General features: G+C 39.9%; 1 pseudogene; it reads right to left on the reverse strand.

The window, feature by feature from the left end:
* Positions 1 to 4,406: 4,406 nt before the first annotated feature.
* Positions 4,407 to 16,310, reverse strand: LOC126067934 (uncharacterized; annotated as a pseudogene).
* Between the last annotated feature and the right edge of the window lie 450 nt (positions 16,311 to 16,760).

Consider the following 16,760-nt stretch of genomic DNA (forward strand, 5'->3'; position numbering starts at 1 on the left):
AAGAGGGGTTACATTATTTTTTTTTTATTATAAATCTTTGTTGAATTTAATTAATTTCTTGTAGACAGGATTGGTTTATTTGAAAATAGGTCAAATGTGTAGTAATAAATGTGATATCTGTACTTGAGGTTTAAGGAATTGCTTCCTCGTGTTTGACCTGCAGGCATATTTACTTACTAATATTATGCAAGAATACTTTCTTCAAATTTTCTTTTCTTTCCCCAGTGATAGCTATTATAACTGTCTTTCCATGGGGCAGAGACTTGGAGGTTTCTTTCTTTTATCTAATGATATATTTATAGCTGTCTTTGAAGTTAGCTTCCTTCTTTTCTAAAAAGAAAAGGCTTGGTTAGTCTAGCAGTGTTTTTCAAACTAGGGGTTATAAATGAATTTAGTGGTTTGCAGTGAATTAAAGAAAAATGAAATGAAACAGAATAGAAAATATGAGAGTGTATCATACGAAGTACGGGTATTATTTCATGAAACTATACACAAACATGTATATATAAGTATATTATTAAATGTGTAAGACATATGAGAGACAATATGTATAATTATTAAGGTCATGAACTCTGAAGCCCCACTATCTGTATTCAAATCCTAGCTTACTATTTAGCTCTCTATCCTAGTATTTTATCCTAACTTTGGACAAGTTACTCATCTGTAAAATGGGGATAATAAGAGTACTTATCTCACAGGAATGTTGTGAGGATTAACATATCCTGGACAGAGCTGGAGAAACAAGTAGAACAAAATTTAAACTGACAAAGACCAGACTTACTGGTCTGGCAGAGATTGGAGATTAGACAGGCCCATAAAATAAAATGAGGCTAAATGGGCACACCAGCTCAGGGGCAAGGACTAGAAGGCAGAAAGGGACAGGAAAGTTGGTAATAGGGAACCCAAGGTTGAGAAGGAGAGAGTGTTGACACATTGTGGGGTTGGCAACCAATGTCACAAAACAATATGCGTATTAATTGTTTAATGAGAAACCAATTTGCTCTGTAAACCTTCATCTAAAGCACAATTAAAAAAAAAAAGAGCAGATTAGGCACAGAAGCAAGGAAACACGATGGTGGAAGATAGATGCCATGCCACGTGAGATCTCCAAGGAACTGAGGAAGAGAAACTGACAAGAGACAAGGACATTTCCCCGGAGCTAACAGGGAGAGAAAGCCTTCCGCTAGAGACTGCCCCGAATTCAAACCTCTAGCCTCCTAAACTGTGAGATAATAAATTTCTGTTTGTCAAAGCCCCAAAAAAGAAAAAAAAGAATTAATGTATGTAAACAGCTTACAATTTATAAGACACTTACCCACACACAGTAAGAGTTATAGGGCTCCAAATGTTAGTTAGCTATTATTGTTATTTATATATATATATATATATATGTTTATATTGTGTCCTGATGTAAAATATATTTATTACCGTAAGTTGTGATCAACAAAGTTTGAAAGCTACTGTTTATCAGGTGGTAGCTAGTATTGTGTGTGAATTTGGAGAGAGGAGACCTTGGTTCTGGTCAATACTTTGTCGGTTCCTCTGTGACCTTGAATGTGTCACTGGAATTCTCTGGGCTCAATATATTTCCCTTAAAGCTAGTGGGATTTGGCACTAAATTATCCTTAATGTGCCAACAAACAGTATACTTTGATTATTTTTCTGATTCTCTTCTCTTAAATATCTTTCTTCTTCCTTCAGAGAAAAACAAGCAGTTCTTTACGGATTGTAGCATTATGAATTCTGACCTTGGCCAGAGATGATTAAATGAGGATTAGATATCTGAGGAAAAATGTGCCAGATAGAGGACCTCTATATAGGATGGTGACCAACTAACCTCATCAGATCCTTCCTATGAGGGAAAATTTAATGTGAGAAAAGAGATATCAGAAAGAAAGAGAATCAGAGCAGTGTAGCTATGGTAGCCTTCAGATTTTAACAGGAAAAATAAAAGGCTGTAGAATCAGTCTTGGTGGCAGAGTTCTGCTTAGGGGAGAGAACTACTGGGAGCTGATTTTGTTTAGCTATCATGGTTGTGGAAAGACTGACCCTCAGGACATGCTGGTTATGCTAGAGTGAGACAAAGATATAGCTGAGGTTGAGGTGGGCTAGGAAGGATGAATCAGAGAAGAGACAAAGGGGGCCCAGCAACATGAGAAACTTGAGCCTAAATAGAAAACCAATGAAAATTTCCTGGAAGCAGGGATGGTTGAGTACTTTTTAATAGCAGGAATTTCTTTCATTTTTTTTTTTTTGTTAACTGTGCCAAATTAGGATGTAACCTTCTCTCCATTGCCACAGACCCTCTGCCTTGAGTCGGTGGTGCTCCAGGAAGTAAGAGTTTTGAGAAAAGTCCATCAGCTTGACACAAGGTAGAAAGTGAAATGCAGAACAGATATGAAGTATTTTGTGGAAGAGGAACTCAGAATTGAAATGTTAATTCCACCTCCCTAAGCACCCAGAGATATTAGATGTGGTGCCACGTTTCCCAATATATGTGGGATGGAGTTTGAGCCTATCTACTTAAATCTTGGATGATGAGTCAGGCAAAGTACAGGACTCGGGGGCATTCAGGGGACTGATACATGACATGATGTCATAACTCTCTGTTACTTAGAGTCACTTAGAATGATATTTTTCCAAAGAGTGTTTCCCTGTGAAGTACACTCATTCTTCTATTTTCACCATCTTCATTAACTAGGTCACTGGCCACCAAAGTCATCCAAACTAGAAATCTCAGTTATCTTTTATTTTTATGTTTGCTGTCCCTCACACGTGCCACACGCATGATCCATTTAATTCATCGTCGAGTTTTGCTGAAGCTTGTAACAAAACACTTATATACCCCTTGCTACATGTCAGGCTTTTAAGAATTTTAACATATTCTGGGTATTTAAGATAAATTGAATACTTACGACAGGCAATTGTGTTTCTATATACCAAAAAAAAAAAAAAAAAAAAAAAAACCCCTTGCCATCGAGTCGTTTCCGACTCATAGTGACCCCATAGGAAAGAGTAGAACTGCTGCATAGTGTTTCCAAGGAGCCGTTGGTGGATTCAAACTGCTGACCTTACTGTTAGCAGACAAATATTTAACCACTGTGCAACCAGGGCTTCTTTTATGTACTGTCACTTAGAGTAATCAGACATTGAAATGAAAAAAAAAAATACCATTTATAGCAGCATCAAAAAAAATGCTTAGGATAAATTCGACCAAGATGTTAAAGATTTTACACTTGAAACTACACTTATTGTTGACAGAAATTAAACAAAGCCTCAACGAATGGAGAGATATACCTTGTTCATGAGTTAGAAGACTCTATTGCTAAGAGGTCAGTTCTCCCCAATTTGATGTATAGATTAATCAAAATCTCAGCAGGATTTTTTGTAGAAATTGAAAAGCTGATTTTAAAATTCATGTGGAAATGTCAAGGACCTAGAATAATCAAAGCAACTTTGAAAAAGAACAAATTTGGAGGGCCACACAATCTGATTTTAAGCATTATTATGCCAGCTATTAAAAAAACAGTTGCCATTGAGTCAGTTCTGTCTCATGGCAACCCCATGTGCATCAGACTAGAACTGTGCTCCATAGGGTTTTCAATGGCTGAATTTTCAGAAGTGTATCTCCAGGACTTTCTTCTGAGGTGCCTCTGTGTGGATTCAAACTGCCAAACTTTCAGTTAGCAGCCAACTACCTTAACCGAGTGTCTTAGTCTGGGTTCTTTAGAGAAACAAAACCAGTAAAGCATATAAATACATATATATATATATAGAGAGAGAGAGAGATTTATATTAAAGAAACGGCTCACACGATTTTAGAGGCTGGAATGTTCCAAGTCCGTGGATTAGGATGGAGGCTTCTCCTGATTCACATAGCCGCAGGGGCTGGTGAATCCAAGATTGGCAGGTTGGAGAGCAGGGCTCTTGCTCACAGGCTCTGAAGATTGATGAATCCCAAGATTGGCTGATACACTGATAGCTCAAATCCCAAGAATCAGAGGTCAGATGAACAGGAGGCAGCCCCAGGATCCAGAGTGAGCAAAAAACCAGAATACCTGCTGATATTTGGATGCAGGCCACACTCCCAAAGAACTTGCTTTCAACTGATTGGCTACTAACAGCAGATCCCATAATGGGAGTGATTACATATAAACACTAAGAATCATGGCCTAGCCATGTCCACCCCTTGTCAACTTGGCACATGTATGCACCTCCTTAAACTGTACATAATCTCTGAACAAAATTATAAAGTCATACTTGCACCTAACATGATACAACTAACACACGTACAACTGAAAACACATTAGCCCTGTTTATATCTTATATTTATAAGTGAAGAAAACAAAAATATTTGATGCACGCATACAAAGCAGAAATACTCATAAAAATTACGCTCCTCATTTCTACAACTGGTCATGTGGCTGTAACTGGTATTTAGAACTACCTTCTTCCATCACCCATTGTATATTCCCTTTGCCCTCAGCAACTACCTTAGCTGGTCGTGTTTCTTTGCCTGGTGGGGTGACCCAAACCTTCATTCCTGAAGGGTCTGGGTCATTAGCAGTCATGTCAGAATTGGATTGCTATAGTTTTCCATTGACTTTAATCACAGGGCATGGTAGTACTAAGAGATGCCCCAAGGGATCTCCTGCATTCCAGACATACTCTTCTTTACCTCCATTATGTAATATCAATCTGATTTTCTCTTGGTAACCACGATCAATCACAACAGCCAGTATGGTGGCTCCCTTCTTTGCCTGTTGATCCAGAGGCATATGGAGTCCAAAGTGGCCAGGTGGCATTCTTAGCTTCCGGTTCAATGGAATCAGTGATGTGTTTCCAGGCGGGAGCATTCCTCCCTTTGGAACTAAGACCTCTTGACCTGCAGAGCGTAAGGTCGTGGGGACAGGAAGCAAAAATCTTGTGAGTGGGTCACTAGGGGTAATAGTGAGTGGTGCCACTCCCATTTTGACCCCTTGATTCCTGGATCCATGAATCCTGGCATGGGAGAAACAGCACCACATATTAGACTCTAGTTTACAGCACATACAGCCTCATGGAGAACATTGCCCCAACCCTGCAAGGTATTGCCACTACCTGGTGCCATAACTGTTCTATTAAGCCAGCTGCTTCAGGATCATGGGGAACATGGTAAGACCAGTGAATTCCATGAGCATGGGCCCACTGCTATACTTCATTTGCTGTGAAGTGGGTCCCTTGATCTGAGGCATTGCTGTGTGGGATACCATGACAATGGAGAAGGCATTCTGTAAGTCCATGGATGGTAATTTGGCAGAAGCATTGTGTGCAGGGAAGGCAAGTCCATATCCAGAGTAAGTGTCTATTTCAGTAAGGACAAAACACTGCCCTTTCCATGATGGAAGTGTTCCAATGAAATCAACTTGCCACCAGGTTGCTGGCTGATCACCTCGAGGGATGGTGCCATATTGGGGGCTCAGTGTTGGTCTCTGCTGCTGGCAGATTGGGCCCTCAGCAGCCGCTGTAGCCAAGTCAGCCTTGGTGAGTGGAAGTCCATGTTGCTGGAGCCCATGCATAACCTCCATCCATGCCACCACAGCCACTTTGTTAATGAGCCCATTTGAGCAATGATGAGAGTAGCTGGGGAAAAAGGATGACTGGTTTCCATGGAATGCATCATCTTATCCATTTGATTGTTAAAATCATCCTTTGCTGAGGTCACCCTTTGGTGAACATCCACATTAGACACAAATATCTTCACTTCTTTGGCCCATTCAGAGAGGTCTATCCACATACCTCTTCCCCATAAATCCTTGTCTCCAATTTTCCAATCATGTTCCTTCCATGTCCCTGACCATCCAGCCAAACCATTTGCACATCTGGTCATCTCTCCTTCCAAGCAAAGTGAACAACCAGGCGCACTGTTGAAGTTCTGCCAATTGAGAGAATTTCCCTTCACCAATGTCCTTCAGGGAGGTCCCGGGGAAGGGTTGTAGTGCTGCTGCTGTCTACTTTTGAGTGGTGCTGCATATCATGCAGAACCATCTGTAAACCAGGCATAAGTTTTCTCTTCTTCAGTCAACTGATCATAAGGAACTCCCCATGAGGCCATAGATGCAGAGTGGGAGATGGAAGATAATGTGACAGAAGTGGAGACCATGGACATTTAGGCCACTTCCTCATGCAACTTACTTGTGCCTTTAGGTCCTGCTCGGGCCCAATCTCATATATACCACTTCCATTTAATGATGGAATGCTGCTGTGCATGTCCAACTTTATTACTCTGTGGATCAGACAACACCCAGTTCATGATAGGCAGCTCAGGCCACATGGTGATTTGGTGTCCCATGGTTAAGTGTTCAGTCTCTAGGAAGCCCAGTAACTAGCCAAAAGCTGTTTCCCTAAAGGAAAGCAGTTATCTGCAGAGGATGGCAGAGCTTTGCTCCAAAATCCTAAAGGTCTCTGCTGTGATTCACTGATAGGGCCTACCAAAGACTCCAAACAGCATCTCTATCTGCCACTGACACTTCAAGCAGGATTGGGTCAGTTGGATCATATGGCCAAAGTGGCAGAGCAGCTTGCACAGCAGCCTGAACCTGATGCAGAGCCTTCTCTTTTTCTAGGCCCCACTCAAAACTAGCAGCTTTTTGAGGCACTTGAAAAACACGCCAGAGTAGCACACCCAAATGAGGAGTATGTTACCTCCAAAATCCAAAGGGGCCCACTAAGCATTGTGCCTCCTTTTTAGTTGTGGAGCAGCCAGATGCCATAACGTATCCTTCACTTCAGAAGGAATATCTCGACATGCCCCACACTGCTGGACCCCTAGAAATTTCACAGAGATGGAAGGTGCCTGAATTTTTGGGGTATTAATTTCCAACCCTCTAGCATGCAACCGTTTTACCAATAAGTCTGGAGTCATTGACACATCTTCCTTATTAGGTGCAGTCAGCATAATGTCATCAATGTAATGGGCCAGTGTGACGTCTCGTGGAAAGGGAAGGTGATCAAATTCCCTGTGGACTAAATTATGACAGAGAGATGCAGAGTTGATGTAGCTCTGAGGTAGGCAAGTGAAGTTGTATTGCTGGCCTTGCCAGCTGAAGACAAACTGCTTCTGATGGTCCTTCAAAACAGGTATGGAGAAAAAGCCATTAGCCAGATCAATAGCCACATACCAGGTACTAGGAGATGTATTAATTTTCCCAAGCAATGAAACTATATCTGGAATAGCGGCTGCAATTGGAGTCACCACCTGGTTAAGTTTTTGATAATCTACTGTCATTGTCCAAGATCCATCTGTTTTTTGCATAGGCCAAATAGGCAAGTTGAATGGGGATGTGGTAGGCATCACTACCACTGCATCCTTCAAGTCCTCTATGGTGGCAGTAATCTCTGCAGTCCCTGCAGGAATACTTCTGGTTTGCTATTTTCCTAGGTAGGGGCCATTCTAATGGCTTCCAATTGGCTTTTCCTACCATAATAGCCCTTATTCTATTTGTCAGAGATCCGGTGCGGGGGTTCTACTGTTTGCTGAGTATATCTATTCCAATTATGCATTCTGGTACTGGGGAAATCACTACAGGAAGGGTTTGGGGGCCCACTGGACCTACTGTGAGACAGACATGAGCCAAGGCTCCATTAATAACATGACCTCCATATGGTAAAAGGTGTGTCCCCTGGGCACTTAATGTGTAGATCCGTGGGTCTAACCTGATAAACCCACTCTAGCATGCCAATTTCTCTAAGCCTTTGATACCTTCTTCTACAGTATAACAAGGCAGTTCTGGTACTTCAACTTAATTTAGTGTAGGCCACCTAGTAATCCATGCTTCAGCAACCCAACCAAATAAACTATTAGCTCTTTTCCTGATTTCTCGAGCGGAAACATTGAATGAAGAATCTGTGCTTAGTGAACCCACATGAATAAACTCAGACTGATCCATCTTTATGTTCCTTGAACCACTATCCCACACCCTTAATAGCCATACCCATGCATATTCTCCATATTTCTGTTTGTAGCATACCTCCTCCTGGATCACACTTTGTACTTCACCTTTTGGGGCTTGCTGAGACTTAAGTTTAGTTATAGGTCTAGAAGTCAGAACGTAGTGTGGAATTGCTTTGAGAACATTCAGCATTGTCTTGTAAAGCATCTGCTTCAGGTGATGCCCCAGGCAATGACTCAGGCAAGGGTTTCTTAGATGCAGCTGAGCTAGGGATAATCTCATTAGATGGGAGTGGATGGCTAATGGTTTTTCTCAGCAGGGTGGGTTAGCAGACAAACATGAAGTAATCTCTTCAAATGGGAGTAGTTCTGCTGGCAGGAGTGGTTCAATGGAATTTAGGGGCTCAGTGCCTCCAGCTTCCAGATTATCTGCCCATATGTCCCCATCCCAAGTTTCAGGATCTCGTTTCTTCCCAATCAATGACCTTACTTCACACACCTCTTGAGGTTGGTAATTGAGCTGGGGTTGTAATTCAGCCACTTTTACGGTGAGACTCTGGGTTTGGTTTTTGGCAATATCAGCTCTGTTACTATAAGAAATAAGGCTTTCTTTCAAAGCACAAGTAGAAACTTTGAGGTCCTTTATGAGGGACTCGAGCTTTGGCTCTGAAGCTGTTACCGCAAATTGTGGATTCGTGCCACTTGCCACAAAGCCAATACTGAGACAGGAGGAGGTAAGCAATAAGAGGGCTTTATTGAACACCGGTATTCAAGAGACAGAGAGGGTTAAATTGCTCTCAAATTCTGTCTAAACCTAGACGACTTATTTGAGAGTTTTTATAGGGGGAAGGTCAGGGTTTAGAGGTTTTCAGAAATGTTGGCTTTTCTTTGAGGTAGGCACAATGATAAAATGATATATTATTGAAGTCCTGCAAGTCTCTTCATGCCATCCTGGTTTCTGTCACAAGATAGATCTAAGCTGTGTTCAGCTACCTCGATTTTGTGTATTTTTTCCTTGGGAGAGGAACATAGTTAAATCAGCAACTAAAAATTGATTACCTTATTTTTCTTTAAAGGAACAATTGTCGAACAGATTCCAGAGGAGGTAATTACGTTTCAAAGAATAGCTTATACAGTTATACTAAAACATTAGAAAATATATTCTCTCACTTCAATACTAAAACACTAAAGAAAATATGTTTTCTCTACTTCAAAGCCCTGAGTGCGCCTCCTTCTTTTACCAGTTTGTCTATCAAAAGTAGGGCCAGCCAATCAGCTTCCTTATACTTCTCATTCTTACAAAACTGTAGAAAGATATCAGATATATGTGCATCCAGAGCCTCACCTTTCAGCAATACCTGATCTATTGGTGGTGATATTTTGCATATTTGTATTGCTGTTACCAATTGCTAATCTGACTCAAAGGGTCCTTGTCTTTTCCCGAGTAAGAATACAGGGAAATGACAAAATTTATCTTCAGCAAGCTTTATTTTGCTTGAGTCAAGTAAAAGGAGTCAGTGGGGATCTAAACCTCTCCAATAGACTGACTCAAAAAGGGAATCAAGGCTAGGGCTTATATGGGTTCAGTAGAGACAGTAATGAATATTTAGTGGGATTCTTTCAAGGGGTTGGTACTTCTCAGAATGGTGGTGTATGTTAATTATGTTGCCACACACATCTGGAATGTAAGATGGAACCTGCTGATATGCAAGTTGGAGTCCTCTGGGCAGCCCTTGGCATCACTTATTATGGGATATAGTGCAAGCACACTTGATTTTCGGCACTACATTGCCATCTTTGGAGGGCTTAGGGAAGGTCAAACAGCAATCACACTCTGCTCCTTTGTGCATACGGAGCCTTCAAAGGAGAAGGGGACTAGAAAGACAGTAAGAAGGAGATAGTAATTCACAGGCTGCCCCAATCCTATCTCATGTTGACAGGGTGGGTTCCTGTTTACCCTACTTCTAGATGGTAATCTTTTTAAAAGCTCTTTTGTTCCACCAGCATAGTTAACCCTATCTGCCTCACAACAGGGTATGTTTCCTGTTTACCCAACTTCTAGATGATAATCTTTTAAAAGCTCTTTTGTTCAGCAACTGCCACAGTTAACCCTATCTGTCTCATTGCCATCTCATGCCATGGATTAGCAGTGCCCTCTTTACTGCTGGAAGCAGAGCCATCAACATCTTTAAGAGCAGCCAGACTTGAGAAAAATTTTAGAAAACTCATCCGTATAATTATGTTTCTCTAGAACCACTCTCAGTACCAAATGTCTTAGGCTGGGTTCTTTAGAGAAGCAAAATCAGTAAAGTGTATAAATACATATATATAGAGAGATTTATATCAAAGAAATGGCTCACGTGATTGTAGAGGCTGGAATGTTCCAAGTCTGTGGATTAGGATAGAGACTTTTCCTGATTCACGTAGCTGCAGGCGTTGGTGAACACAAGATCAGCAGGTTGGAGATCAGGGCTCTACTCACAGGCTGTGAAGATGGATGAATGTGAAGATCAGTGGATAAGCTGATAGCTCAAGTCCAAAGAACCAGAGGTCAGATGAACAGTAGGCAGTCCCAGAATGTCTGCTTATATTCGGATGCAAGCCACAACCCCCAAAGAAATTCCCTTTCAACTGATTGGCTTCTCACAGCAGATTCCATCATGAGAGTGATTACATATAAACACTGAGAATCATGGCCCACCAAGTTGACACACAATCTTAACCATCACACCAAGCTATAATAATCAACAAAGTGTGGTATTGGTGTGAACATAAGCAGATCAGTAGAACAGAATAAAAAGTTCTAAAATAGACCCACACTGTCTTAGTTATCTAGTGTTGCTATAACAGAAATACCACAAGTGGATGGATGGCTTTAACAAGCAGAAATTTTTTTTTTTTTGCAGTTTAGGAGGCTAGAAGTTCAAATTCAGAGCACTGGCTCTGGGAGAACAGTTTCTGTCTCTGTTGTCTCTGGAGGGAGGTCCTTGTCTCTTCAGCTTCTGGTTCCTTAGAGTTCTCCAGGTGGCTTGGCATCTATCTTACACCATCTCTGCTTGCTAGCTTACTTGTTTAATCTCTTTTATATCTCAAAAGAGATTGACTCAAGATACACCCCACACTAATCCTGTCTCAGTAACATAACAAAGACAACCCATTCCAAAGGGGTTATAACCACAGGCATGACACATATTTTTAGAGGACACAATTCAACGCAGTGGAGAAAGGATAGCCTTTTCAACAAATGGTCCTTGAAAAATTGGATATCCATATGCAAAAAAAAAAGAAAAGAACTTGGCTCAATACTCCACCCTATACAAAAACTAACTCGAAATGGATCATATACCTCAGTATAAAACTTCTGAAAAACAAACAAAAAACATGGGAGAAAATCTTTGTGAACTTGGGTTAGGTAAAGATTTCTTAGGTAAGACACCAAACTCACAATCAATACAAGAACAAGCTGATAACTTGGACTTGGTCAAAATTTAAAACTTTTGCTCTTCAAAAGACATTGTTAAGAGAATGAAAAGATAAGCCACAGAGTAAGAGAAAGTCTTTGCAAAGCATATATTTGATAATGGACTTGAATTCAAAATATATGAATAGACACTTCACCAAAGAATATATAGAGATGAGGAAAGATGTTCAGTATCCTTATTTATGAGGAAAATGCAAATTAAAACTACAATGAGATACACACATATAAGAATGGCTAAAATTAAATTTACCAACCATACCAAGTATTGGTGAGGAGTGGAGCAACTGAACTCTTATATACTGCTGATGGGAACGTAAAACGGTACAATCCTTTTGTAAAACAGTTTGGCAGTTACTTAACAAGGAAAACATACATCTACCATGTGTTCCAGTAATTTCACTCCAAGGTATTTACCCAAAAGAAAAGGAACCATATGTTCACACAAAGACTTACACACAAATGTTCATGACAGGTTTATAACACAAAACTGTTAGCAATCCAAGTTTCCAACAACAGGTGAATACATAAACAAATTATAATATAACTATCTAATTGCAATACTTCTCAGCAACAAAAAGGAATGAACTGCCAATACACTCGCACCATGGGCAAACCTCAAAATAAATGTGCTGAGTGAAAGAAGTCAAACTAAAAACCAAAAAACATACTGCCTAATTCCATTTATATAAAACTCTAAAAAATGCAAAAAAATCTATAGTGACACAAAGCACTTTAGTTTATTTGGAGAGGGGAAGGGCAGAGAGGGGTGGAAGTGCAGAGAATGGTTGAAGAGGAAGGCATTACAAAGAATCATGAGGAAACTTTTGTTAGTGATCCATATGTTTACTATCTTGATTGTGGTCATGGTGCCGTGGGAGTAGATAGATGTCAAACCTTCATAAATTGTACATTAGAATATGTACAGTTTATTTAATAGCAATTATATCTCAGTATATATATCTCAATTCTACCTCAGGATTGGAGGAAGACTCATTAACAACCTGCGATATGCAGATGACACAGTTTGCTTGCTGAACTGAAGAGGACTTGAAGCACTTGATGATGAAGATCAAAGACTGCAGTCTTCGCTATGGATTACACCTCAACATAAAGAAAACAAAAATACTCACAACTGGACCAACAAGCAATATCATGAAAAACAAAGAAAACATTGAAGTTGTCAAGGATTTTATTTTATTTGGATCCATAATCAATGCTAACTGAAGCAAAAGTCAAGAAACCAAATGATGTAGTGCCTTGGACAAATCTGCTCCAGAAGACCTCTTTAAAGTGTTAAAAAACAAAGATGTCACTTTGAGGACTAAGGTGGGCCTGATCAAGGCCATGGTATTTTCAATCACCTCATATACATGTGAAAGCTGGACAATGAATAAGGAAGACCAAAGAAGAGTTGATACCTTTAAATTATGGTGTTGGCAAAGAATATTGACTATACAATGGACTGCCAGAAGAATGAACAAATCTGTCTTGGAAGAAGTACAGCTAGAATGCTCCTTAGAAGTGAGGATGGCAAGACCTCATCTCATGTGCTTTGGACATGTTATCAGGAGGGACCATTCCCTGGAGAAGGACATCATGCTTGGTAAAGCAGAGGGTCAGGGAAAAAGAGACCCTCAACAAGATGGACTGACACAGTGGCTGCAACAATGGGCTCAAGCATAACAGTGATTATGAGAATGCCACAGGACCGGGCAGTACTTCCTTCTGTTGTATGTGGGGTCACTATGAGTTGGACCCAACTCAACGGCATCTAACAACAACAACATATCTCAGTAAAACTGTTACTAAAAAAAAAATGATTTCAACTCCTGTTTGAATGTTTGAGGTGGGCATGTCCACTTTGGAGTTGGAAAAGGGTGGAAAGCTGGGGAAAAAGATTTTAGGTAGGAGTAAATTATCCCTTCCTCTCTGTCCCTTCTTCCCTTCTTATTTCCTTTCTTCACCTGCCCACCATAAAGAATTTGAGATGATAATACTATGTACATATATTAATAAATTGATAGTTGAAGGTATGGGAAAGGCTGATGGCATCAAGGAATGTGTACAGACAAAAGTTACTGAGGAAACAAACTTGAGGAATGTTTATGGGATGCTGAAGAATAAGAGAAACCAGCAATGATCAGAGGAATGACCAGCACATAGGGAAATAATTAGTAGGAGGGAATGTCATGGAATCCAAAGAAGAGAATTTTTAAAAGAGTTATTAGTGTCAAATCTTGTAACATTCCATTTAACTTCTATAATGAAGTTAGTTATAAAATCCCATTATCCAGATTCTCATCCACCATCCTAGTTAACTGCGATGTTATAACACACGGATACCATCAATGTGCGTTTAAGCCTATCCATGGAAATAATTGCCTCTGCAAACAGGTTTATTCATTTGGAGAGCTATCAAAGCACAAAGAAAAATAACTTAGGGTTTTAAAATCAACTTATTTGGGAAAAAAAGCATATTTTTTATAGGTAAGGTGGGGTCAAACAACGATTTTGAGGATGGCGCAGGAAGGGATAGTGTTTCGTCACCTAACAACGACAACAAAAACAAGCTGTTTATATGTTTTCATACACCGACTGCAAATCATAGCACCTTCTAGAGGTATTTAGCAGAATCCTACAATGGATTTAAGTTAATATGCCTAGGTTAGCTTTGCTTTCCTAAAACAATGAATCTTAGCAAAACTTTTGTATTAGGTGCTGAGTTGCTGGGCTTTGATTTATGTCTTAAGTATTAGATTGAACATTTCTGTTGAGAGCATATGAAATGCCAACTGATTCGTAAAATGCTCTCTCCCTCTTTCAATTATCTATATGCTTTTTTTTTTTTGGAAACCCCCCAAAACTTTGAACAACTAACAGAAGGTAGGCAAAGTTATAGAGCCAGTTTTTAGGAAATTAAGGATGAATGACTAACAACTAAAATAAAATTGGTTACCGCACAAGGAATAATACAATAAAGAACAGAAAATAAAGTCTAGATGATGAATCTCAAACTCTAGCCAGGTTACTCAACATTGACCCATCTAACTCACAGTATTTTGAAAGCACTTGCTGATTAATGAGAGATGAGAATGTATGGTCTACAATGTGTTTTTGCTTGGTACTATTTCTGTAAATGTTAATCCGTCTTTCCAGGGCTCAAGAACATTTCCACTGGGATAAAGAACAAACAAACACAAGACTGTGTGGGTTACTATTCTGTTGTTTCTGATGGTGTAATGTTAAAAACAAAACAAAGCACAAAACTAAACCCTCAGTTAAACTGATATCCTTGGCACATGGGAGCCATTTCACATGTAACTTCACCTAGCTCAACAAAGCAAAATAATTATTTTCTTGGAACCTGCATCTTCTGTTTTCATAATTCAGACCACATGAAACGCTGGGAGTCTTTAAAGAGGTGTAGCAGTTTACCCCTCACTGTGTGGTATAAAACGGGCGAAATTTTAAAAGTTTCACAGAGAACCAAACAAAAACAAAACAAAACAAAAACAAAAACCAAACCCACTATCATTGAGTTGGCAGTGCGTTTGGGTTTTTTTTTTTAATGAAGTCAGTTAGTATTTCATATACTGTCAGCGGAATAGAATGGCCCCATAGGGTTTCCAAGGCTATAAATCTTTACAGAAGCAGACTGCCATATCTTTCTCCCATAGAGCGGCTGGTGGGTTCAAACTGCTGACCTTATGGTTAGCAGCTGAGTGCTTTAACTACTGTGCCACCAGGGATACTCAGATTTCATAGAACAAGAGTAAAAAAAAAAAAAAAGAAGTAAATTACATACAAACATACAAATGGGTATCCTGGCTGCAGACCCTTTGAGATGACTTTCAGCCTTTCCTGTTTCTCCTGCCTGAGAAAGCCTGATAGTAATTTCTAAAGATTGCTCAGCTCTTGGATTTGTATAACATGAAGGCACCAAGGAGAAATTATTTCTGATGGAGCAATATATTGTTAAAAACAACAAAGCACAAAAACGAAACCCCCAACCAGGCACATGTGGAGATGAACCCAGTGGAGTTAGAACTTCTGCTTTCTTATAATGTTTAAATTTCTTACTGTAATCAAGAAATGATTGTTAACATCTGAAGACTTTCCAGGACAGATTTAATATTTAGGTCAGTTAAAGTATCTTATCCAAAGTCTTTAGAAAAAAGTGGGCTGGGTTTTGTACCCATGACAAGTTAACAGTTTTCAGGAAACAGGGTTAAGGAAGAACAAGAACTGAACAAAAACCAACCAACTCACCAGAAAAACGAAACTCAAGCTAAGAATTACAAAAACTCCACATACCAAATACGACATTCTACACTGACCAATTTGTAAGGTGTCAGATAGACCTGTGTTCCAATCTCTATTCTAATTCTGGTTAGCTATGTGACTTCATACACATTGTTAGTCTCTCTGAGCCTCTCCTCCTCTGTAACAGAGGGACCATAGTACCTACCTTACGAACAAAGATGTGGTAAGGAGTGGCAGAAGTGATCTACGGCAGAGTGCCTGGCCCAGAATACTCATAAGTGATTGTTTAGTTTCCTTCCCTCCTACTGAAAGTACAACCTGGGCTGACACAGTTCAGGGTGCAGGTAAGTTGCTGCTGTGTGTAAATCAATTTATCTCCCCTTATTTGCTTTTTTTTTTTATTTGCTACTTCTGCCCTGTACCATTTTTTTTTTTTAATTGTGGTAGATATGTAACAAAAGTATGACATTTTAACAATCTTTACATGTTTAGTTCAGTGACATTATGTACATCATATTGTTCAATCATACCTTCTTTTGGAGTGTGAATGAGAGAGGTCTCCTTCCTTTTGATGTACAAGTTTTGGTGGCGGTATCGAGGAGAGTGACCTGTCTGAGTTCTTTTGCACTGTCCCATGCCCTTAGCAGTGCTTCCACATGGCAGCAGTTTCGGTGCTGTGGCAAAGCCAGGCTGTAGTGTTCAGTCATCTTGTCATGGGATAGTAACAGTGAAAGACACTAGATGTGAGTTGGCAAGCTCCATGGGGGGCTCCAACCTGGACTTTCCAAGTCTTGGTTCAGGCAGTTGTCCTCTCCATGACAGTCAGGCTTCGCTAGCCTTCTAAATGCCTGCTTTCTATCTGGGAGTTGTCTGGGCTTCAATATTAAAGGAGAGGAGAAGTTGTATTCCAAAAGAGAGATGCTTCTGTTCTGGCTTTTGATTTTTACTTTGTCTTTTTCAAGTCAGCCTCTCATATAAAAATTTATATATACCTTGCTATATGCTCCTACTTGCTCTCCCCCTAGTGAGACAGCACACTCCTTCCTTCCTCTCATATCTTTGTGTCCATTCAGCCAGATTCTGACC

This window comes from Elephas maximus, chromosome 26, assembly GCF_024166365.1.
Source record: "Elephas maximus indicus isolate mEleMax1 chromosome 26, mEleMax1 primary haplotype, whole genome shotgun sequence".
Taxonomy (NCBI): domain Eukaryota; kingdom Metazoa; phylum Chordata; class Mammalia; order Proboscidea; family Elephantidae; genus Elephas; species Elephas maximus.